The 23458-nt window shown below is 38.3% G+C and overlaps 1 non-coding gene and 2 pseudogenes across 1 annotated transcript; 2 read left to right on the forward strand and 1 right to left on the reverse strand.

The window, feature by feature from the left end:
- Positions 1-1574: 1574 nt before the first annotated feature.
- Positions 1575-23458, reverse strand: part of LOC140857946 (uncharacterized) — a 31542-nt pseudogene continuing 9658 nt past the window's right edge.
- Positions 3124-3220, forward strand: LOC140858290 (small nucleolar RNA R71; annotated as a pseudogene).
- On the forward strand, positions 14148-14254 carry LOC140858310 (small nucleolar RNA R71). Its single transcript, XR_012141876.1, has one exon. It is a non-coding gene; the product is annotated as a small nucleolar RNA R71 (small nucleolar RNA).

The raw sequence follows: 23458 nt of genomic DNA on the forward strand, positions 1-23458 counted from the left end.
ATAATCAGAAGCATCACACATGATTTCAAATGGTAAGGTCCAATCCAGAGATTTTATGATTGGTGCAGTGGTTAAGGCAGTTTTGAGTTTATTATAAGCAGTTAGGCAATCTTCATTAAAATCAAAAGAATTTTCCTTGGCAAGCAAGTTGCACAAGGGTCGTGATATCTTGCTGAAATCCTTAATGAAGCGCCTATAGAAACCTGCATGGCCTAGAAATGATCGCACCTGTTTAACCGAGGTTGGGGGAGGCAATTTCAAGATTACTTCAACCTTTGCTTTATCTACTTCGATCCCTCGCTTGGATACAATATGTCCAAGCACAATTCCTTTACGAACCATAAAATGGCTCTTCTCCCAACTTAAAACCAAATTTGTCTCTATACATCGTTGAAGAACCTTGGTTAGGTTCTGAAGACAATCATCAAAGGTAGAGCCAAATACTGAAAAATCATCCATGAAGACTTCTAGAAATTTATCGACCATATCAGAACAGATGGCCAAAATGCACCGTTGAAAAGTGGCTGGTGCATTGCAAAGACCGAATGGCATACGTCTAAATGCAAATGTTCCATATGGGCATGTGAAAGTAGTCTTTTCTTGATCAGCAGAAAATATCGGGATCTGGTTATATCCTGAATATCCATCTAGAAAACAGAAGAAACTTTATCCTGCTAGCCGTTCTAAAATTTGGTTAATAAAAGGCAAAGGAAAATGATCTTTCCTAGTAACGGCATTCAGTTTTCGGTAGTCTACACATACTCGCCAACCAGTTGTTGCACGAGTAGGAATTAACTCACCCTTATCATTCTCTACTACGGTAATACCTGACTTCTTAGGTACTACCTGGGTTGGACTAACCCATTGGCTATCCGAAATTGGATAGATAATTCCAGTATCTAGCCATTTCACTACTTCCTTTTTCACGACTTCCCGCGTATTCGGATTCAATCTTCGTTGCATGTCCCTATATGGTTTTGCCTCAACCTCGCAGTGAATATGATGCATGCAAATAGAAGGATCTATACCCTTCAAATCGGCAATTGACCACCTTATAGCCTCTTTATGCTTTTTGAGTACCCCGACAAGTTTGTCTTCCTGGTCGTTGGTTAGGTCAGATGCAATGATCACTGGAAGGGTGTCATTGGATTCAAGAAATGAATATTTCAGCATGGCAGAAAGAGGCTTTAGCTCTAGAGTAGGTGGTGCTTCTAAGGATGGTACCAGAGGGCTTGATTGAATTGGTAATTGCTCGTACTTTACAGTCCAAGGGGGATTGGTGCTAAAATTGGGGGGTTCTAGCAAAGCATGTATTTCTTCAGTGTATCCATCAATATCAAAATTATCCATTCCAAAATGTGTTAGACATGCCTGTAAAGGATCTGAGTTGAGCAAGGCAGGAGCTTTATCTTCTATAACTTCCTCTAACAAGTTGATCTCATTATGGTCGTACACAGGTGGTCCCAAAGATGCATTGAAAATATTCAACCTTAGCTTCTTATTTCCGAAAGATACATCCATAACTCCGGTCCTACAATTTATACAAGCATTAGCGGTTGCTAAGTAGGGTCTACCTAGGATGATTGGTATTTGGTTGGGGTTGCTGCCAGATTCCATATCCAGCACAAGAAAATCAACAGGAAAGTAAAATTCATCTATTTTCACCAATACGTCTTCCAGCATTCCACGGGGTATCTTAATAGATCGGTCTGCTAGTTGTAAGGTCACTGTCGTGGGTTTTAACTCTCCAAATCCAAATAGGTCATATACAGAGCTCGGGAGAAGGTTGACACTTGCACCCAAGTCTAATAATGCCTTCTTAATCGTGAGGTCCCCTATGACACAAGAAATAATTGGGGTACCTGGATCTTTCAGTTTGGGTGGGGCAATTTGCTGAAAAACTGAGCTAGCCTGCTCAGTTAGGTGAACTTTTCTTGGTATTTGTCCCTTTGATTTTCGTTTCTGTGTACACAGGTCCTTTAGAAATTTAGCATAGGTTGGAACTTGCTTAATGGCATCGAGAAGAGGTAAGTTTATCTGAACCTGTTTAAACAGTTCCAACATTTCATTCATTTTTATACCCTTCTTATCAAGAGGCAGAGAGGATTCTAAAGCACTGGGAAATGGAGCTTTAGGTGCAGGTGCTGGGTTAATAGGTTCTTTCTTCTCTTCAAATTTCTTCTTTTCTGTTGTAGCTGAAATTGGTTGCTCTTGTTGTTGGATTACTTCAGATTGATTTAAGATTTTTTCACTTCTAAGGATCATAATCGATTTGGCATGTTCGAAAAAAATTTCAGGACCAATGGAGCTTTCAGCCATGTACTGTCCTTTTAGGTTATTAATAGGCTGACTGGGTAATTTGCCTTCTTCCCTCCTACTGAAAGCTATTGCTAGCTGACCTATCTGGGTCTCTAGCTTTGCTATTGATTGCATATGGGAGTGAAGGAGTTGGGTATTCATTTCTAGTCCTTTAAGTGCTTGCAGTACCTTTTCTTCGAAAGCCGAGCTATGAGTACTCGGAGTAGGTTGAGGAGGGTTCTGGTATTGTAGTTGGGATGGATGCCTATAAGTCGCATCCAGATAACCTGATCTTTGTTGCACTGGAGGAACCACTGGTTGTGATTTTCATGAGAAATTCGGATGGTTTCTCCATCCCAGATTGTACGTACTAGAATAGGGGTTGTTCTCTGATCTATGAATAGTTTGGGCTTGATGGACTTGTTCTTGTACATATTCAGAAAACTGTGGTGCAACCGGACAATCATTCACACAATGAGTGGGGCTCGAACACAATGCACATATATCTTGTATCTGACGGGATGGAGAAGGTGACTGTCCTATACTTAATAATCGATCTAACTTTTGAGACAATTCATCTACCTTATGATGGATATCTATGGCATTTCCTACTTCATATATTCCACCTCTCTTTGGGTTTAACATGGGTTTATCTCTAATAGAGGTAGACATATGATGTAATAAATTTTCACTTAAAATTTCAAACAGTTGCCATGCTTCATTCTCACTTTTCAGTATGAATGTCCCACCGCATGATGCATCGACCATTTGTCGATGTCTTTCAGATAGCCCGTCATAAAAATTTGGATTAACTGCCACTTGGGTACAGCATGGTGGAGATATTTTCTAATAAGGTCCTTTAATCTCTCTCATGTTTCATGAAAATTTCTCCATCTAATTGGAAAAAACTAGTTATGGCTTTCCTTATTTGATTAGTTTTTCCTATGAGAAAATATTTCTTGAGAAACTCTCCTTGCGGTTGGTCCCAGGTTGATATAGTCATGGAATCCAAAGTATGTAGCCAGTATTTGGCTTTGTCCTTAAGTGAGAAAGGAAATAATTTTAACCTAAGAGCATCATCGAAGAAGTTGTGAATTTTGACAGTTGAGCATATCTCAAGAAATTCTTCAAGATGTTTATAAGGATCCTCATTACTAAGTCCATAAAATAAAGGTAACATTTGGATTACACTGGACTTAAGTTCATATTGAGTGGCCTCCACAGGGGGCACTTGAATACATAGAGAGTAGGTATATGTGGAAGGAGTAAAGTACTCCTTCAATTGCCTGGGTGGATCATTCTCCTGATTTTGGTCCATATTTTTACGTCTGTTGGCTCTAAAGGTTCTTTCTATTTCTGGATCAAGAGGTTGGATTTCTGGTCGTAACGATCTACGGCCAAGCATACACCCTACAATTATACTTTAGAGCAAACACAGAAAATTTTAATTTTTATAATATATATATATATATATATATATATATATATATAATAAAGTGAGAAAAGAGTGAAGAAAATCTAAAGAGAAGAACCTAAGAATCTTAAATCTATGAAACGGGAGAAATTAGTTAATGTTTAGATATTAATTGCAATCAACTTAAACAAGCATAGACTCTCTATCCTAGGGTTAACCTAGATCTAGACAGCTCCTAACTTTCAAGACCGCCTTTGAGCACTCCAAGCTCAAGACTAACTAACTGACTCAGTCAGATAAGCGTAAGATGTGGGAGGTTCCCTGCTCGTTGCTTTTCTTAGACACCAACTGAGTTGGCCAGGTCAGTCAACAGAACCAATTGAAAACCACTTTCTTTAACCACTTGCCTTGGACACCGAGCAATTAACCAATCCGCACTCGGTTCAACTCTAGAGCTTTCTTGTCTTATTGAGCTCGAAATTCTTAGGGCTGACGTCTAGTTGATTTTAAAATTAAGGCTTGATTTAATGCAGAATGAAGGTTATAATTTTTGGACCAAGGAAGGGTGATCAAATCCCCACCTTATCTGGTTAATGGGTTATTGCCCTTAAGATTAATTATGGAGATACAATGCAAAGAAACAAGGTGTCCAATCAAGTTAGAAATTTTTATGTTACGCTATTTTAGTTAAGTGTTATGAAATGTCAGTGGCTTCTCTTTTTTTTTAAAAAAAGGGTTTATAGTTTTATCTTTTTATATATATTTTTTTTTAGTTTTTTTTTTAGTTTTGCAAGAAAATAAGTTTAAGTGATTAAGTCTAAAAAGCAATAAATCACTAGGCTATAAAAAGTAGCAAATTATTCTAAGTAGAAAAATTCCTAAGATTAAAAAGTAGTAAATTAGTTATGCAAGGTAATTATGTAATTATGCAAATAAGATTATCTAGCTAGAAAGCACTGAAAAAAATTTAAAGCGAGAAATAAAAACTAAAAAATATTTTTTTTTTCAATTTTTTAATTCAACCGTGCCAAGATCCCCGGCAACGGTGCCAAAATTTGATGCGTAGTCGTTGATAGCACCAAAAATAACTCTACTCACTACATAGGTAGGATGAGTCGAGATCGTATCCTCAGGGACCTTGGGCTAAGTTGAGATTGCAAAATAAAAGAAAGAAGCCTTATTTTGATTTAGAAAATAAATTATCTGAAAATTGATGTAATAAGAAAATAAAGAGCTCGGGAGTTTTGAATTAATTTTGTACTAGCAGAGTTGTATCTCTTTTTTTTAATTAAATTGATGTGATTAATCTTAAGAAAAATATCTATCTTTTTTCGGCACGCTCCGTACCCGTAGATCACGGTGCATCTCCGAAAAGTACTAGGTAAACAACTCTTCTTTCCTCGGCACGCCCCGTATCCGTAGATCACGGTACGTCTCCGGAAAGTAAAAATTATTCCTAATATTAATCTAACATGAAAGCATAAATAAAAGCATATGAAAGAGAGCAAATAAAGAACTCATGACAATTTAAATAAAAAGCATAATCTTTATTGCATATAAAGAAATACAAGAAAGTTTAGAACAATAAATCCGCTCTGTGTCGTTACAAAGTTTCTTCTCCACTCCTGAGACTGCTAGCCTAGCTGCTCATGAAGTAGTCCCTTTCTTTTCTCTATGCAAGGCTCTAGAAGAATTTCTGGGATGATCCTCAAATAGAAGTACAAGAGCCTTTTTATAGGTGTTAGGAGGGAGGAGTTTTACATGATTTTTCGATATGGACTAAAGAAAAAAAATACTAAAGACCGCGCGTCCGAATGTCGCACCCGCATCCGCGCCTGCCTGCACGTCGTCTGCGCTCCGCCCACGCTGCACATCACCTATGCGTCGCCTGCGCGTCTGCTGTCGCGATCCATGCACCGCTGTGCCACTCGCACCCGCGCTTGCCCGCGCTGTGCCGCTCGCGCCCACGCCCGCAATGCCGTGTTCACGAGGAAAGCACCCGTGAAACAAATTACAAAAGTTTCCCAATTACAAAAAGAAACTTTTGTTTCTTTAAAATGACGCCTATATCCTTTTAGATTCCTTGCATAGTATCTTCATTTTCTATAATACTGTATACATCCTTCTTTTATTTTAATTTCGTTTTAAGTCCAATTTTCTTCAAACTTGAGTCTTTTTGATCTGCGAATCGGACTCTTTGTATCGGTGATCACCTTTTCTGTAAAACATAAAAAAATATCAAATTTTTAATAAATAAAATAAATTAAATATAATTTTCTGTTTTAAAACACTTAAATTAAGTGTTTATCAACTAGGATCGGCTTTTACAGTGAAAAGCCAAGATATGGTTGGTATCGAGATATAGCCAGTATTTTAGCTTTTACAGGGAAAGCTGAAATATAGTCAATATATCAATTTTTACAATGAAAAATTAAAATACAGTCGATAGGAATTGACCATCCATTTATCAGTCTAAAATCACTTTATAGTTGGCTGAAGTTTTTGTGATTTTAAAATTCAATATTTCATTCTGAATACTGTACATATGAACAGCTTTATTGATAATACATCTTTAGGTTGTCAGCATTCCACGTTCGAAAAATAGCTACTCCCTCAAGGATTTCCAGTCGATATGCGCTCAGTCTAAGTGTTTCGATTATTCTGTAAGGCCCTTCCCAATTCGGAGATAACTTTCTCTGATCCAGAGGTCTTGAAACTTCAGCTTTTCTTAGGATCAGGTCTCCTGGAGGAAGATCTTTGGCTTGACTTTTGCATTATAATACTGGACTACTCTTTATCGATATACTATCATCCGAATTTAAGCTTGTTGTCGTACTTCAGGAAGTAGATCTAAATCAGCTCTCCAACATTCTGAATTGCTCGGTGATGTGCAAATCTTAAAATTTGTAAATAAAACCGCAAGCGCACAGTGTGCAGAGTAGCACGACCAGCGAGTACGGGTCGATCCCACAGAGACTTGGTTTAAAAATGATTTTCAAATCTATGCTCAAGCGAGCTTTAACGAAAATCGAAAATCGAAAGTTGTTTGCTAAAGACAATAAGACTAAGGATCTAGGGTTTTTTTTTGAATCCACTAGATCTAGATTAGAGAATTCTATCTAGAATTTTTCTTATTGATCCTAACGACTACTCCTCTTGTCTTTCCCAAGCATAGATTATGAAGGGACTAAGGCCCAACGATAACCCATCAAGATTCTTTACAGGGGAGTAGTAACTAGGATCCCTTAGGGTTTTCTCCTCCTATGCACTGAATCAAGCATGAACTATGAAGGGACTCTGACCCAACTGTAGTTTATCAAAAATTTTTGGCAAATGAGGAAGAAAAAGAAACCCTAAGAAAAAGAAAGAACCCTATGTAAAATCCCTACTCATGATCTAGCTTCATCGCAAACCCTAGAAGGGATGCTTAGCTAGACATGATCTAAATCTACTTGCAAAATTTAAATGCAAAAAAATAAACTATCCTAATTTCATAAATTAAACTATCCTAATTGCATAAATTTAAACTGCATAATTTAAACTAACCTAATTGCAAGAAATTAAATTGCATAAATTAAACTATCCTAATTGCAAGAAAAATAAATTGCATAGTGTAAAGAGATAAAATTACATAAAAATAAGATTTTATATAAAAAAAAATTTATTACAAAAACTTCAAAGCTCGAGGCTTGAGAAGAAAGCTAAAAACCCCACTATCTAGGGTTACAAGCTTGATCGAAAGGAAAGAATCCTTAAAACAAGGCCTTTGGGGGCTTTTTATAGGCATTTGGGGGTTATAAGATTTTCAAAACTTTAGATGTGGGACTAAGAGATTTTAGAGGGCTGTTAGGGGGGTTTAGGGGCTCAAATCTCGCTCAAAAAGCACTTAAATCCATCAAGAAACCCTAGAAATTTTTTCAGCCATCCAATCTTCATCTAAAGGACCCAATTCATCTAATAAATCAAGCCGGGAGCGATTCTGGGCCGTCGGATCATGATCTGGGTGAAGCGCTGCCGTTGGATCATGCTGCAGAGATGGGATCAGGTCGGATGCATCGCGGACCGTCCGATCAAGGTGCTGGAAGATTTCATCCGTTGGATCGCGCTGCAGAAGGATCCCGTGTTGTCCTAGTGTTTATTGATTCTTGCAATTGCCTTGATTACGGTTGGATCTTGACCGGCTGCGATGGTGGCCATCCGATGGCGCAAAAATGTAGAGCGTTGGATCTTGATCGGACCATCGAGTGATGTGAAGTTACCAAATTGCCCTTCGGACCTTCTTCTCTCTCCTCATGAGCCCTGGACCGCGTGCGTGGACCGGGCTCGCGATGCATTGCGGTGAGCCGAGACTCGCTGATTGACTAGTTTATGGTGCGCCGATGGGTCCATGGTCCAGGCGCCTGTTGCTGTGGACCAGGCGGCTAACCAGATCACCAAATCAGTTGATTTTTGACCAATTTTGACCTGATTTGACTCGGATTTGACCCAATTGAGTCTTCTTTCTTCATTCTTCAATTTCTGGGTCAATTTAACTCTATTTTGCATAAAATTTGCGCCGTTGGAATCCTCTTTCCTTGTTCTTTCTATTGATGACCTCTTCTTCTATAAAATATAATAACAAGTATCAATTTCCTAATAAAGTTAGATAATTTAGATATTAATTAATACTTTTTATGTCAATTTATGACATAAATCACACCCCCCAACTTAATCATTGCTAGTCCCTTAGCAATGTACCAAAATAAGATCATATTCCAAAAAGATCCTTCCTTTGCAAATTAATTTAAGATCGAAATTCAAGAAGTTTTCTAGTATTACTAAGTAATGAGCTTCGAATTAGAATCGGTAGTCAGTCTACTTAGGAGCTTTCTTAGAATACACTTAAAATTTTATAGCACTTGTGTGAGTGATAACTAACTTAGTATTTCATATTAACTTGTACAGGCCAATTGTATCATTTTTCATAACTTAGTTCGATTAATTTTCTATACACCTTAGATTAAACAAAGAACTAAGGTAGCTTTCACACTGTTTTTTTTTTTTTTTTTTTCTAAGCATCCTGGCCTTCCCACACTGTTTGATGCGAATCTGAACACTTGACTTAGGTGAAGAGACCTGCTTACTAGGCTTAGGGCAATCCAATTTACTCTGTATTTTGTATTTTATTTCAGGCAGGTAGCTCTTTTCTTAAATTCAAATTTCTTCAATTGGGGTGTAGAAAAAATTATCTAATTTAAATAATACTCAAATCTTAATTGGCCTTATAATTAACACCTACTTTACCTTGTTAGTGTGCATGTGCAATTGGAAGTGCTAATAGTCTTTAAATGACCTAGGCCACCAAGAGTCTAACCAGCTAATCCTCTCCGTGACTCACTACATTTATTAGCAAATACTTTCTAACTTACTCTTATTTCTTTTCTAGATTAATTTATTTCATTTTTTTTAATATATTAAATACAAGAAATAACTCATAGTGGAAGGAAAAGAAAATGATAACACCTAATTTTATTCAAGCTCTCCCCCCAACTTGACCGACATTGTCCCCAATTGAGTTTATCTAATTTATTTGTCCTAAGCAAACTGAAAATAAAGAAAGTATTAGAAATTAAATAAGCTGGGTTGCCTCCCAGAAGCGTTAAGTTTTATGTCTTCAGCCAGACCAAACCTCGAAGCAATTTAATCAGAATAAGTTGGTTCATAAAGAACCATGGCATCTTCAACAGTCTCGACAGGTAATTTCAAGAATGGTTTTAATCGTTGACTATTAACTTTAAAGATAACACCATTACTTGGATTTTCTATCTCAACAGCTCCGTGTGAAAAGACTTCCTTTACTAAAAATGGTCCTGTCCATCTAGACCTAAGCTTTTCTGGAAACAGATGTAATCTAGAGTTATATAAGAGCACCTTTTGTCCGATATTGAAAGTTTTTCTCATAATTGATTGATCATGAAATACTTTGGTTCGTTCCTTGTATATCTTTGCATTTTCATAGGCTTCATTTCTAAGTTCTTCTAATTCATTCAACTGAAGCTTCTTATGGTTTCCAGCGTCGTTCAAATTTGTATTTAGTTGTTTGATGGCCCACATGGCTTTGTGTTCTATCTCAATAGGCAAGTGACATGGTTTACCAAATATAATCCTATAAGGAGACATTCCTAGATTGGTCTTGAAAGCGGTTCGGTATGCCCAAAGTGCATCAATTAATTTCAAAGACCAATCCTTTCTATTGGCACTAACAGTTTTTTTCAGGATCTGTTTGATTTGTCGGTTTGACACTTCAACTTGCCCACTAGTTTGAGGATGATATGGTGTGGCCAATTTGTGGATGACATTATACTTTTTCATCAATGTTGCAAAAGGTCGGTTACAAAAATGGGTTCCCCGATCACTAATGATTGCCCTAGGAATACCGAAACGGGAGAGAATATTTTCTTTAAGAAACTTAATGACCATTTTGCTATCGGGTGTTCTACATGCAATTGCTTCTATCCATTTTGAAACATAATCAACTGCTACTAGAATATATTCATTTCTTAAGGAATTTGGAAATGGTCCCATGAAATCGATCCCCCAAACATCAAAAACTTCAACTACCAAGATTGGGTTGAGTGGCATCATGTGTCGCTTGGTGATTCGACCCATTTTCTGACATTGAGCACAACTTTTACAATATTCATGGGCATCCTTAAACAAATTGGGCCAATAAAAACACATTGGAGAACCTTAGCAGCAGTTTTTTTAGACGTGAAGTGACCCCCACATGCTTGATCATGACAAAAAGATAAAATATTTATGACTTCGTTATCTGGGATACACCTTCTAATAATTTGATCAGGACATTGTTTAAAAAGATAAGGATCATCTCAAATGAAATACTTCACTTGGGCAAAGAATTTATATTTATCCTGCTTAGTCCAATGAGAAGGTATCTTACCTATGGCTAAATAATTTACAATATCAGCAAACTAAGGTTCAGTAGACACAGACATGAGTTGCTCATCTGGGAAAGATTCATTGATGGGTGGTTCACTAGATGGTGCGACTGAAATTTGGGACAAATGATCTGCTACAACATTCTCAGTGCTTTTCTTGTCCCTAATTTCTAGGTCAAATTCTTGAAGGAGCAAAATCCATCTGATTAAGCGTGCCTTGGCATCCTTCTTTGCTAGGAGATATCTAATGGCTGAGTGATCGGTGTAAACAATGGTGTGGGTCCCAACCAAATAAGATCTAAATTTTTCTAAAGCAAAGACAACGGCAAGGAACTCCTTCTCAGTTGTGGTGTAGTTAAGCTGCGCATCATTTAAGGTTTTACTTGCATAATATATCATTCTAGGCAGCTTATTTATCCGTTGACCTAAGATTGCGCCCACAACATGATCGGACGCATCACACATTAATTCAAATGGTTCAGACCAGACAGGAGGATGAATGATTGGAGCTGATACAAGTACTTTTTTTTAAAAATTCAAAAGATTTCAAGCACTTATGAGTAAATTCAAATTTGGTATCCTTTGCCAAAAGATTAGTCAGTGGACGTGCTACTTTGCTAAAGTTGGCAATAAACCTTCTATAGAATCCAGCATGACCTAAAAATGAACGTATTTCTTTCACAGATTTAGGTGGTGGAAGACTTGCAATTAGATCTATTTTGGCCTTGTCCACCTCAATCCCCTTTTTAAAAATGACATGGCCAAGAACTATTCTCTGTTTGACCATAAACTGATATTTTTTTCAGTTGAGAACTAAGTGCTTCTCCTTACATCGTTCTAGAACTAATTGCAGGTGATTCAGACATTTGGAGAAGGTTAGGCCAAAAACAGAAAAGTCATCCATAAAAATTTCTAGAAATTGTTCTATCATATCTGAAAACATGCTGATCATGCATCTCTGGAAGGTTGCTGGTGCATTACATAGTCAAAGGGCATTCGTCTATAGGCAAAAGTACAAAATGGACAGGTGAATGTAGTCTTTTCTTGATCTTCAGCGGCTATGAGGATCTGGTTGTAACCGGAGTATCCATCAAGAAAATAGTAAAACTCTTGTCCGGCTAGTCTTTCCAATATTTGATCAATAAATGGCAAAGGAAAGTGATCTTTCCTTGTCGCAGCATTCAGCTTTCTATAGTCTATACAGACCCTCCATCCCGTTTGGGTCCTAGTTGGGATAAGTTCGTTTGCATCATTTTGGACCACTGTTACCCCAAATTTCTTGGGTACTACTTGAACTGGGCTTACCCAAGAGCTATCAGAAATAGGATAAATTATTTCATTATCTAAGAGTTTCAGAATCTCCTTTTTAACTACATCCTTCATAGCTGGATTAAGCCTTCTTTTGGCTTCTCTTGTTGGTTTAGCCTCTTCCTCTAAGTATATTCTATGTTAAACTATAGAAGGGCTTATTCCTTTGATATCTGCTATGGTCTAACCTATTGCTTCTTGATTTGCTTTTAGAACTAACACTAACTCCTCCTCTTGCTTGGGATCTAGGTCTGATGCAATAATTACAAGCGAAGTTTCTTTGGGTCCTAGATATGCATACTTGAGATGTTCTGGGAGGGGTTTCAGTTCTAAAATGGGTGCTTCCTCTATTGATGGTTTAGGTGATGATTTCACCATCTCAATGATTGGTTCAGTAGGAAGTGTCGATTTCTAATTAATCTGATTTTCTTTAAGTATTTCATTGACATCCTCAGACTCATGGATTAACCAGGGGTTAGACTCTAGGTCGACTTCATCATCACTAATGTCAATGGATTCATAAATACCATTTTGGACTACATTGACATCAGCATGAGAAGAGGATTTCTGTTCTAAGTTAAAAATATTAAGCTCAATGGTCATATTTCCAAAGGATAACTTCATTAGACCATTTCGACAATTGATTTCAGCATTGGCTGTAGCTAAGAATGGTCTTCCTAAAATGACAGATATATGTCCTTTAGGATTCGCAACTGGCTCGTCTCTAAAACAATAAAATCTACAGGAAAAATAAAATTTTCAACCTTTATCAAAACATCTTCGACCATTCCCTTAGGGATCCTGAGAGATCTATCGGCTAACTGTAATGTGATCCCAATAGGTTGAAGTTTTTCTAATCCTAGTTGCTCATACACCGAATATGGAAGGATATTCACACTAGCTCCTAGATCTAGCAAGGCTTTTTTATATTGGTTTCTCCAATAACACAAGAAATTGTTGGAGCTCCAGGGTCTTTATATTTAATTGGCACATGGCTAGATAGGTATGAACTGACACTTGCAGCCAAAAATGCTTTCGTTGGTACATTAGTGGTCCTTTTCCTAGTGCAAAGATCTTTTAAAAATTTGGCATAAGTTGGAACCTAATGGATTATATCTAAAAGAGAAATATTAACTTAGACTTGTTTAAATACCTCTAAAATTTTGTCTAAATATTCAGATTTATTGGATTTCAGTCTGTTTGGAAAAAGAGCTCTAGGACTTTTAAGTACTGGACTAGGTAAACTTTCAGTTTCTGGTGCTTGAGGTTGAAAGGTAGTAGTTTTAGAAGGTGACTCGGCAAATGAGTCCTCTATATCATCAAGTGCAACTACCTTATTGTCTATTTATTTTCCCGATCTTAAGGTATGAATGGCATTTACACCATTAACTTGGTTTCCTTGTTGGGGTCGTGGACCATTTTGGTTCCTAGGATTTGGCTCAGGTTGGCTAGGTAACCTATCATGTTCTCGTTCACTAATGGTCGAAGCCAGCTGACTTACTTGCATTTTCAGACGGGCTATAGCTTGGGTGTTATTATTTATGAGTTGACCCGTGGTTTGCATAAAGCTGGTATGTGTCTTCATCATGGCTTCTAGGCTTTTCTCTAAAAAGGTAATTTTCTTGTCATTATCATGGAAGCCTGGCGGGTTGTTCATCACTGGGTTGGACCTTAGATTTTGCTGATTGAAATTTGGATTGCCTACATTAGGATTCTGGGACCATGAGAAATTCGGGTGATTCCTCCAACCTGGATTATATGTGGGTGCATAAGGATTGTTCAATGGTCCTTGATAGGTGGCATTCACCTGTGCACACTCATTCGAGTAGGAACATTCTTCTAAGACATGGTCTGGTGCATTGCACCCTTTACACATGGGTGCAGATATTTGATTTACATTGGCTGGTCTCTGTAATTCTAAGGCTTCCAATCTACGTGTTAAAGTTGCAATCTTGGCCTCTGATGCTAGGGTTGGTTGAATTTGATGTATTCCTCCTCTTGAAGGTGTAGCTTTATCAGGTTCCCTAGTTGTTTCCCACTGTAAATTTTTCTCGGCTAGGTCTTCTAAGAATTGCCAAGCTTCAGTAGTTTCTTTGTCCATAAATTGGCCTTGGCACATGAACTCTAGCATGGTTCTTGAGTTTGAATCTAACCCCTCATAGATGATCTGGCATAGTCTCCAAGTTTCTATTCCATGGTGTGGGCATTGGGTCAAAAGATTCTTGAAACGATCAAAGTACTTCCAAAATGATTCACCGGCTAGTTGGTAAAATTGATTTATTTCATTCCTAATCCTAGCTGTTTTATGATGGAGGAAATACTTTTTTAAAAATATTCTCACAAAGCCCTCCCAGGTAGTGACAGAATAGTTTGGCAGACTATAAAGCCACTTCTTAGCATTATCCTTAAGGGCAAAGTTGATTAATCTAAGTTTGACCTCATCCTCTGTCAATTGCAGTTTCATGGTTGCACATACCTCCTCAAATTCTCTAATAAATATATAAGCATCCTCTAATCCTGTGAATTTTGGAAGCATATTTATGATTTGAGGTTTGATTTCAAAATTGTTAGCTGTGGGTTGTGGCAACCTGATACAAGATGGTTGGATGGAGCCAACTGGATAACACAAATCCTTAAGGGTCATGGGTTGGATTGGTTCAGCCATTGGAACAACAGGAATTGACTCAATTCTAACTAGACGACCCGACACTCTTCTCCACACACGAGGTGTACGGTTCTCAATGTTTATACAATTTTTTTTTATAAAATTTTTATGTATAAGAAAAAGAAAGAAAAGAGAAAAAGTTCTAAAGAAAAGATCCTAAGGAGTCCTAAATCTAAAGAAAAGTAACCAAATTAATTTAAATTTTAATAATTTTTTTTTATTTTTTAAATAAGTGAAACAATAAATTAAACTCAATCTATCCTAGGGTTAACCTAAATCTAGACAGCTCCTAACTGTTCCAAGATGACCCTTCAAGCCTTCCAAGTGGAGATTGGTCAACTAGTTAGCCAGGTAAGTATAAGAGGTGGGAGGTGTTGGGAATAGTATCCCAAAGCCAATCGTCAGCCTGTTGACGGTTGTGCTCCTTTTTGTATTAGTACATAAATTATAAATAAATAAAAGTTATTTTAGTATTTTTTCATCACAAATGTTTCATCTTCTAAAGAACTCCTGTGTTGTGGTGAAGTCCTTAGGACTATTTAGACTCGACAAAGGAGGATTTGTTGCTTAGTCCTTAAACATGTTCGCGACCAAATGATATGTTGTTACTAAGGACGACAACGTTTATCGAGCATAGGTCGTTGTGTGCCATATGGGTTGGTTGTCCTCATAACCAAAGAGTGTGGAGATACTGGTATGGCATACAGGTGAGATGTAATGGTACATCTGCACTGAACGTGACCAACTCCGGAGCTATTTCTGCTGTCAAGATTTACTCCGATGGGATATGGGTATAAATGTCCTCCGACCTGAGACCGCCACGGTGACTTGCAAGCAACTCACTGCACTTAGGCACTGGACTACCTGAATTTCTAATTCAGTGACAGAAGGGTGCTGGGTATAGTCAAGTACTTGACTTGTCGGTGCGTGTGTCAAGATGGGATTGACCACTCCAGTTTAGGAGCTGTGTACATCGTGTTTCAATTTAGCAAAACTTTGGTCAGGGTAGTCCTAATGAGGAGTCACAGGACTAATTGAGTTGAGCACGATTCGGATGATATCATCAGGGTTGACAGTTTAACCCTGAGTCGTCCTAAACACAGGGGTCAAAAGGGATGAATTATACGGTAACCATATTCACGTAGGTTCTGAATGTTGCGATTGCGATTATTCGATCTATCCGATCGTCGGGTACCATTGCTAGATGGTCACTTTGATTAATACAGGAATTTGTTCCTGTGCTACCAGTTTAGGTTCGAACCTGCGGGGTCACACACATTAGAGGTTCCTTTCTGATCTGATGGCTGATTATGAGTCTTATCTATCTGGGACTCTATGATTGAGAATTAGGATTCTCTAATCATGAGTTCCACACATTTTGGGTACCGGGGTCAAAATTTTGAATTTCAAATTTTGAATTTGAAATTTGAACTCTTTGATCAGGGTTTCATATCGATGGTCTCTGATGCCTGATTACCCATCGGATTTAGACTCAATATTTATGAGAGGTTTAATTAGTGATTTAATCACTAATTAACTTAATTTGATTGAGTAATTATTTTTGGATCAAGTCCAAATTGAATTGGATTCAGTTTGGATTGACCCGATTAGGTTAAATGTTGACCTAATCGCTAAAGTGGTTTAGTCCCTGATTTGATCAGGGGTTAGGTTTAGTTAATTCCTGATTTGATTAAGATTTTATTGAGTCTAATTAAGCCTAATTATGTTGGGTTTAATCTGGTCTAATTGTGCTTAACCTATTTTAAACTAGGTTGGCTCAATTTGAATCAAACCACCTTGTTTTAAATTCCCTGCGACACCCAACTTCCTTGCACCCATTTGAATTCACGAGAAGAAACTTCTCGTGAAATTTTTCTCATGCAAAACCCTTCCCCATGCCCTCATTTGTGTGCCATATGGATGGATAAAATAATTAGTTAGCCATTCAAATTCAAAGCATGTTTGAATTTGAATGGATAACTTATCACTTGCCCTTTCATCCTTATCCATTTTGTGCGCCACATTACTTACACGAGAAAAGGTTTCTCGTGAAACATTTTTTATGCACAAAGAGCCACGCCCCTTCTCTTCTCATGCCCAAAAGGATAGGGATAAGTTGGTTTTCGTTTGAATTCAAATTTGATTTGAATTCAAATGTGTAACCTCTTGTCTTTATCCTCTCACGCGGATAAGACATGTTCGACGTTGTTTTAAAAAGATGAGAAAGGTGGGACGTGCGTAGAAATTTTAGGAGAGAAACTTTGGAGCGTGAGGAAGGCTTCTGTGCAAGGTGAAGGTCCAAAACCTTTCGTGAGAAAAAGAAAGAAAAGAGAAAAAATTGGGCGCAGGGTTTTTGGTGTGTACCCTAGGGTTTCTACCTAGGGTTCGGGAAGTGAGATTGGTGTGCCACGAGTGTCGTGAGTCCACCAAATTTTAGGGAGAGATCCATCAGCCTCTCAAGCAACCATGCAGATAATCTGGAGCATCCGAGAAGTCGGCACACATCGATCGAAGGAGTTCGATCAACATCTGCCATCAAAAGGGTGAAATCATGAACTAGCATTCGTGAGGAGCTGATCAGATGGGAGCTTCGTGTGGACGATCCACAGAGGCTAGATATTTGTGTGGCTGTGATGTGACGATCAGAGTACCCCGACGGTGATCAGATTGCGGTGATCGACTACCCGCAAAAGGTGATGTGTTCTGAACACAGTACTGTAAAACGTTTACTGATTCAAATTTGAATTTCAAATTTAAATGCATGCTGTTGTATCATATTTAGATCCTAGTATAGGGTTAATTAGTATTAATTAATAAAATTAATTAATAATTTTACTGTAAAATAGTAATTTTAAAAAAATTTTAAAATTATCATTTTGCCCCTGCACTAAATTTTCGCTTCAAATGGTATCAGAGCATGGTTCTAGAATATGATATACATATGCATGCGTAGATTAAGGTGTGATCTATAAGTTTAAATTTAAAATTCAAAATTCAAAAAGATTTGAAATTTGAAATTTGAAATTTGTTAGAAGTTTCAAATTTGAAATTCAAAATTTGAAATTTGAAATTTGGTTGAAATCTCAAATTTGAAATTTGAAATTTGAAATTCGAAATTTGAAATTTGAAATTCAAAATTCGAAATTTAAAATTTGGTTGAAATCTCAAATTTGAAATTTGAAATTTGAAATTTGAAATTCAAAATTCAAAATTTAAAATTCAAAGATTGGAAATTCAAAATTTGGTTGAAATCTCAAATTTAAAATTTAAAATTTAAAATTTGAAATTTAAAATTTGAAATTTAAAATTTAAATTTTAAAATTGGTATATTTAGATATACTTGATCCAAGTAGCAAGTAATCTAATTGGGTTGGTTGCCATGACCGTCCGATCATAGGAGAAAAATAGGGTTTAAAGGCCCTCTCTTCCCATTCGATGGGGTCTCCTATGGCGGTAGGGGTGCCGATGCAATTATATCCCATGCCGATGAAGCAGCGAAAGGACTTAATTAAGAAATTTATCATGAATGTGTTAGATTAGATCTAAAAGAAAATTTATGATTTATTTTGAGTTATTTTCTGTTATGAAATGAGCAATAGAATTGCTGTTTATGAAATGTACTGACCCGTTTGTGAAATGAGTTAACACATTTGGTGAACAGAAAATAAAATCTTTCAAATTTGAAAATTATTTTCGAAATGCCAAACCCTGACCCATCAGCCCCAGTACTTAATTAAAATAATTAAGTGTTGTCTAGTAGGTCTAGAATTGTGAATTAAGATCTAAGACAATTGCATAAACTTGTGGGTCAATGGGTTAGATGAATTAGGTCCATAATTGGGTTAGACCTAAGGTTAGTTTAAAAAATGGACTAAATGGAGTAATTGGTCAAATCTAATCAAAAGTTGAATTAGATTAGGTCAAGGATACTCTAGACTCAACTTCAATAGTTGTAGTTGAATGTGTCCATATCTTTAACTAGACCAAGATTGACTTAATTCATGGCTACGCGGTGGAGCCCTATTTACTAAGTTGATCAAAATTAAAACTAATGAACCGGTTGGTGTCTAAAGTAAGTTTGGCAGTTTTGACCAGTGGTTCTTAAGCGGGAGCTACTCGCATTGATTCGATCATTGACGAGTTAATGGCAAATCCCCACCACTGATCTCACTTACCTGGCCAATCTGGTAAGTTAGATTTTGATTAGATCACTTGGTGATTAGAGCTCACCCATGTCATTAGGTAAATCTGTGTGACTGATTTAGGTGCTCCTAATGCCAGCTTTAATTAAATTTTTTTTTAATCTGACTTGGTGAAGTCAGTGGGAGGATTGAAATTGGCTGGATGATTTCTTCTCTACTATTCTTTAATAAAATCCTTAAAATTATTAGGTCCCTAAAATGATTAAGTTATAATGATAACTAAGTCATAGCCTCCCATTAAGTGAGTGATAATGAGTCCATTAATTCAATGATCATTGGAGGCCCAAAGGCCTGGTGCTCATTGGCTAATGGAATTATTATTCATAATATGATAATTTGATTGAGTCTTTCTGATGGTGGTTAGGTTGGCCGGCCAAAGTCGGGCCTGATCATTTATTGGTCCGATTCACTAAATTAAGTCATGTTAATGGTTGGACCTAACCAGATCTTTTCAGTAGAGGCCAAAGTCTACTGATTAGGTTCTGGGGCAAAATCAATTACTAGAAGTTGTTTAGAGAAACAACTGGTTAAGAACCTACCCATAGATGCACATGGGTTGACCAACCAAAGTTGGGCTCGTGTGTAGTCTGTGTGGATTCTAGTACCCATTAAGGAATTAAAGTAATTCCTCGAATTGGAGGATGAGGCTACCAGTTCGTAAAAATATTGGAAAAAACTTTAGACTAAAATCTAAGTCTTTAGTATTAATTTATGTACTAATAGAGGTCTCATTTTTCTTTAAGCAGCTATGGCCACTACCCTGTCGCTCCGGTCATTATTAGATAATGACAAGCTCATGGGATCCATTTTGATAGCTGGTATCGAAAATTGAAAATCGTCCTTGAGCATGAGCGGATCCTTTATGTAGTAACGGATCCAGCACCTGAGGAGCCAGCTCCGAACGCTAGTAAGGCGATCCGAGACACTTACTTGAAGTGGCTTAATGACTGCACCACCGTTCGATGTATTATGCTGGCAGCAATGAATGACGAGTTCAGCCGAAGGTTTGAGAACGCCCAGCCACAGGAGATGCTTCAAATATTGAATGACTCCTTTGGCACGCCTGACGACGTTGAAAGGCACAAAACTAGTTGTGCCATTTTCAATGCTCGGATGAGGGATGGGGCCTCAGTCACCGATCATGTACTGTACATGATCGAGATGATTGAGCGCCTAAGCAAATTTGGCTTTCCTCTGCACGAGCAGCTCGGTAAGGATGCGATCCTTAATTCTTTGCCCAAGTCATTCCTCCCATTCCTTACTCATTTTTGAATGACAAAGCCTGCAGTAAACTACCATGGATTGTTGGGGTTGCTGCAGAACTTTGAGAAGGATCACCAACTCTATAAGGAGTCGGTGAATGTAGTGGGAGGGTCTTCTTCTCGTCGTCAACCCTTTGGGAAGGGGAAGAAGAACAAGAAGAAGAAAAATAAGAAGGTGTAATCTCATGCTGGGACAGTAGCACGGGGTCAGACCAAGAAGCGCAAGCACGACCAGAGCCAGGCGGAGTGCTTCTTTTGCAAGAAGCACGGGCATTGGAAGAGGAACTGTCCTCAATACATTGCCTCCCTGGACCCGAACAGGCCAAAGAAGAAGTAAGGTAATTATATGATAACTCCTTACAACTTTTCGATTTGTGATACTACTGCCTGGGTATTGGATACCGGAAGCCCTTATCATATTTGTAATTCGATGCAGGGTCTGCAGGTCAGTAGGAGATTTGATGAAGGCGAGAGGTTCCTGAATGTTGGAGATGGAAGCAAAGTTTCAGTTCTAGCTTTAGGAATCATGAGTCTTGTAATCAATTCTCGTAATGTAATTCTGAGTGAATGTCACTATTGTCTAAGTTTTTTATTAAATATTATTTCTGTAGGCCTTTTGGCCATGTACGGTTATGATTTTTTAATAAAAGGAAATATTTGCAATATCATTTTGAATGGTGTTACAATATTTGTTGGACAATTAAATAATAAAATTTACTTACTATCACAGTCTGTTAATGTGGTTCAAAAATTCGATAAACGCTCTAGAATAGATAATGTGTCAGAAGTCTACCTTTGGCACTGTAGGCTAGGTCATATCAATAAGAACAGGATAAACAGGTTGGCTCAAGACGGAATTCTTGAAGTTAGTGATTGTGAATCACTTCCAACCTGTGAGTCCTATCTTCTTGGGAAGATGACCAAGTCACCTTTTACTGAAAAAGGTGAGCGAGCCAGTGAACTCTTAGGTCTGGTACATTCTGATGTATGTGGACCCATGAGCTCAAGTGCAAGAGATGGATTTTTCTACTTCATAACCTTCACAGACGACCTATCTAGGTATGGGTATGTCTATTTAATGAAGCATAAGTCAGAATCATTTGAAATGTTCAAACTATTCCGAAATGAGGTAGAAAAATAAACTGGGAAGTGTATTAAAACTCTTCGATCTGATCGAGGAGGTAAATACATTTCCAATGAGTTTCTGACGTATCTACGGGAGAATGGGATTCTCTCTCAGTGGACTCCTCCTGGAACACCACAGCATAATGGTGTGTCTGAAAGGAGGAATCGGATCCTGTTAGACATGGTTCGATCCATGATGGGGTTTGCTGGTCTGCCGATCTCCCTCTGGGGATATACGCTCGAACCGGCTTGTTACCTTCTAAATAGAGTTCCGAGTAAGTCTGTAGCCAAAACGCCATATGAGATATGGATAGGACGTAAGCCAGTACTCTCGCACCTTAGGGTTTGGGGGTGTCCGGTTTATGTTAAACGTTTAATTACAGACAAGCTTGGACCTAGGTCTGACAAGTGTAATTTTATAGGGTACCCAAAAGAGACCAAAGGGTATAATTTCTACCTTGCTGATGAGCAAAAGGTGTTTGTCAGCCTTAAGGCAATCTTTTTAGAAAAGGAGTTCCTTAGTGAAGGAACTGTTGCCTCTAAAGTCGAACTTGACGAAGTTCGACAGGTGGAAAAATCGACACATGTTACTGAACCTGAACCGGATTTGATTAGATCAGATCCGGAGCCCATTGATTATGCACCCTTAAGGCGGTCTGGTAGAGTACCACATCAACCGGACAGATACTATGGTTTCTTGGTCCGGGATGGTGATCCTGTCGAACTTGATGAAAACGATGAGGATCCGATCACCTACATGGATGTAATGCAGAGACCTGACTCTGAGAAATGGCTAGAGGCCATGAAATCCGAAATGGAGTCCATGAAGGTCAACGATGTGTGGACATTGGTTGACCCACCCGAAGGAGTAAAACCCATAGGGTGTAAGTGGGTCTTCAAAAGGAAGAGGGGCGCAGACGGAAAGGTGGAGACCTATAAAGCCCGTCTGGTTGCCAAGGGATATCGTCAACGTTATGGTAAAGACTATGACGAGATGTTTTCTCCTGTGGCAATGCTCAAATCCATTCGGATTATGCTTGCGATAGCTGCCCATTTGGACTATGAAATCTGGCAGATGGATGTGAAGACAGCTTTCCTAAACGGAGAGCTGGACGAAGAGGTGTATATGATACAACCTGAAGGGTTCACATCCACAGATGAGTCTAAGGTGTGCAAGCTACAGAGGTCCATTTATGGACTTAAGCAGGCATCTCGGAGTTGGAACATACGTTTTGATAGGACGATCAAAACGTATGGCTTCGTTAAGAACGGAGAAGAGCCCTGCATTTATAAGTGGGCTAATGGTCCAGTAGTAGTATTTCTTGTATTGTATGTGGATGACATTCTCTTAATCGGAATGATGTCCCTGCATTACAGAGAATAAAGATTTGGCTATCGTCACAGTTCTCCATGAAGGATCTGGGAGAAGCTTCCTACATCCTAGGGATGAAGATCTATAGGGATAGATCCAAAAAGTTGCTTGGCTTATCCCAGTCCACGTACATTGATACTATGCTGAAAAGGTTCAGCATGGAAAATTCCAAGAAAGGCTATCTACCGATAGGCCATGGAATTTCTCTCTCGAAGAGGGATTGTCCGACAACACCTCAAGAGAGAGAGCGTATGGGTAGGATTTCATATGCTTCGGCAGTGGGATCTATCATGTACGCCATGACATGTACACGATCAGATGTGGCATACTCACTAGGGGTAGTGAGTAGATACCAATCTGATCCAGGAGAGAATCACTGGAAGGTTGTTAAAACCATCCTGAAGTATTTAAGAAATACTAAGGACCAGTGGCTTATATATGGTGAATCGGACTTGAGACTTATAGGGTTTACAGACTCTAGTTTCCAGTCTGATCGCGATGATAGCAAGAGTGTGTCAGGATTTATTTTTACCCTTAATGGTGGAGCTGTCTGCTGGAAGAGTTCCAAGCAGCACACTGTGGCTGATTCAGTATGCGAGGCGGAGTATATTGCTGCATCAGATGCTGCCAAAGAAGCGGTGTGGCTGAGAAAATTCATCACCGAGCTCAGAGTTGCACCCTTCCTTGTTGGTCCAGTTCTGCTCTACTGCGACAGCTCTGGAGCCATTGCTCAGGCGAAGGAACCAAAGGCACACCAGCGGACGAAGCATATTCTGCGCCGCTACCATCTCATTCGGAAGATCGTAGATCGAGTGACGTCGACCTTCAGAAGATCGACGAGAAGGAGAACCTGACTGACCCATTCACTAAAGCC

Source organism: Elaeis guineensis, chromosome 5 (assembly GCF_000442705.2).
Source record: "Elaeis guineensis isolate ETL-2024a chromosome 5, EG11, whole genome shotgun sequence".
NCBI classification, from domain to species: domain Eukaryota; kingdom Viridiplantae; phylum Streptophyta; class Magnoliopsida; order Arecales; family Arecaceae; genus Elaeis; species Elaeis guineensis.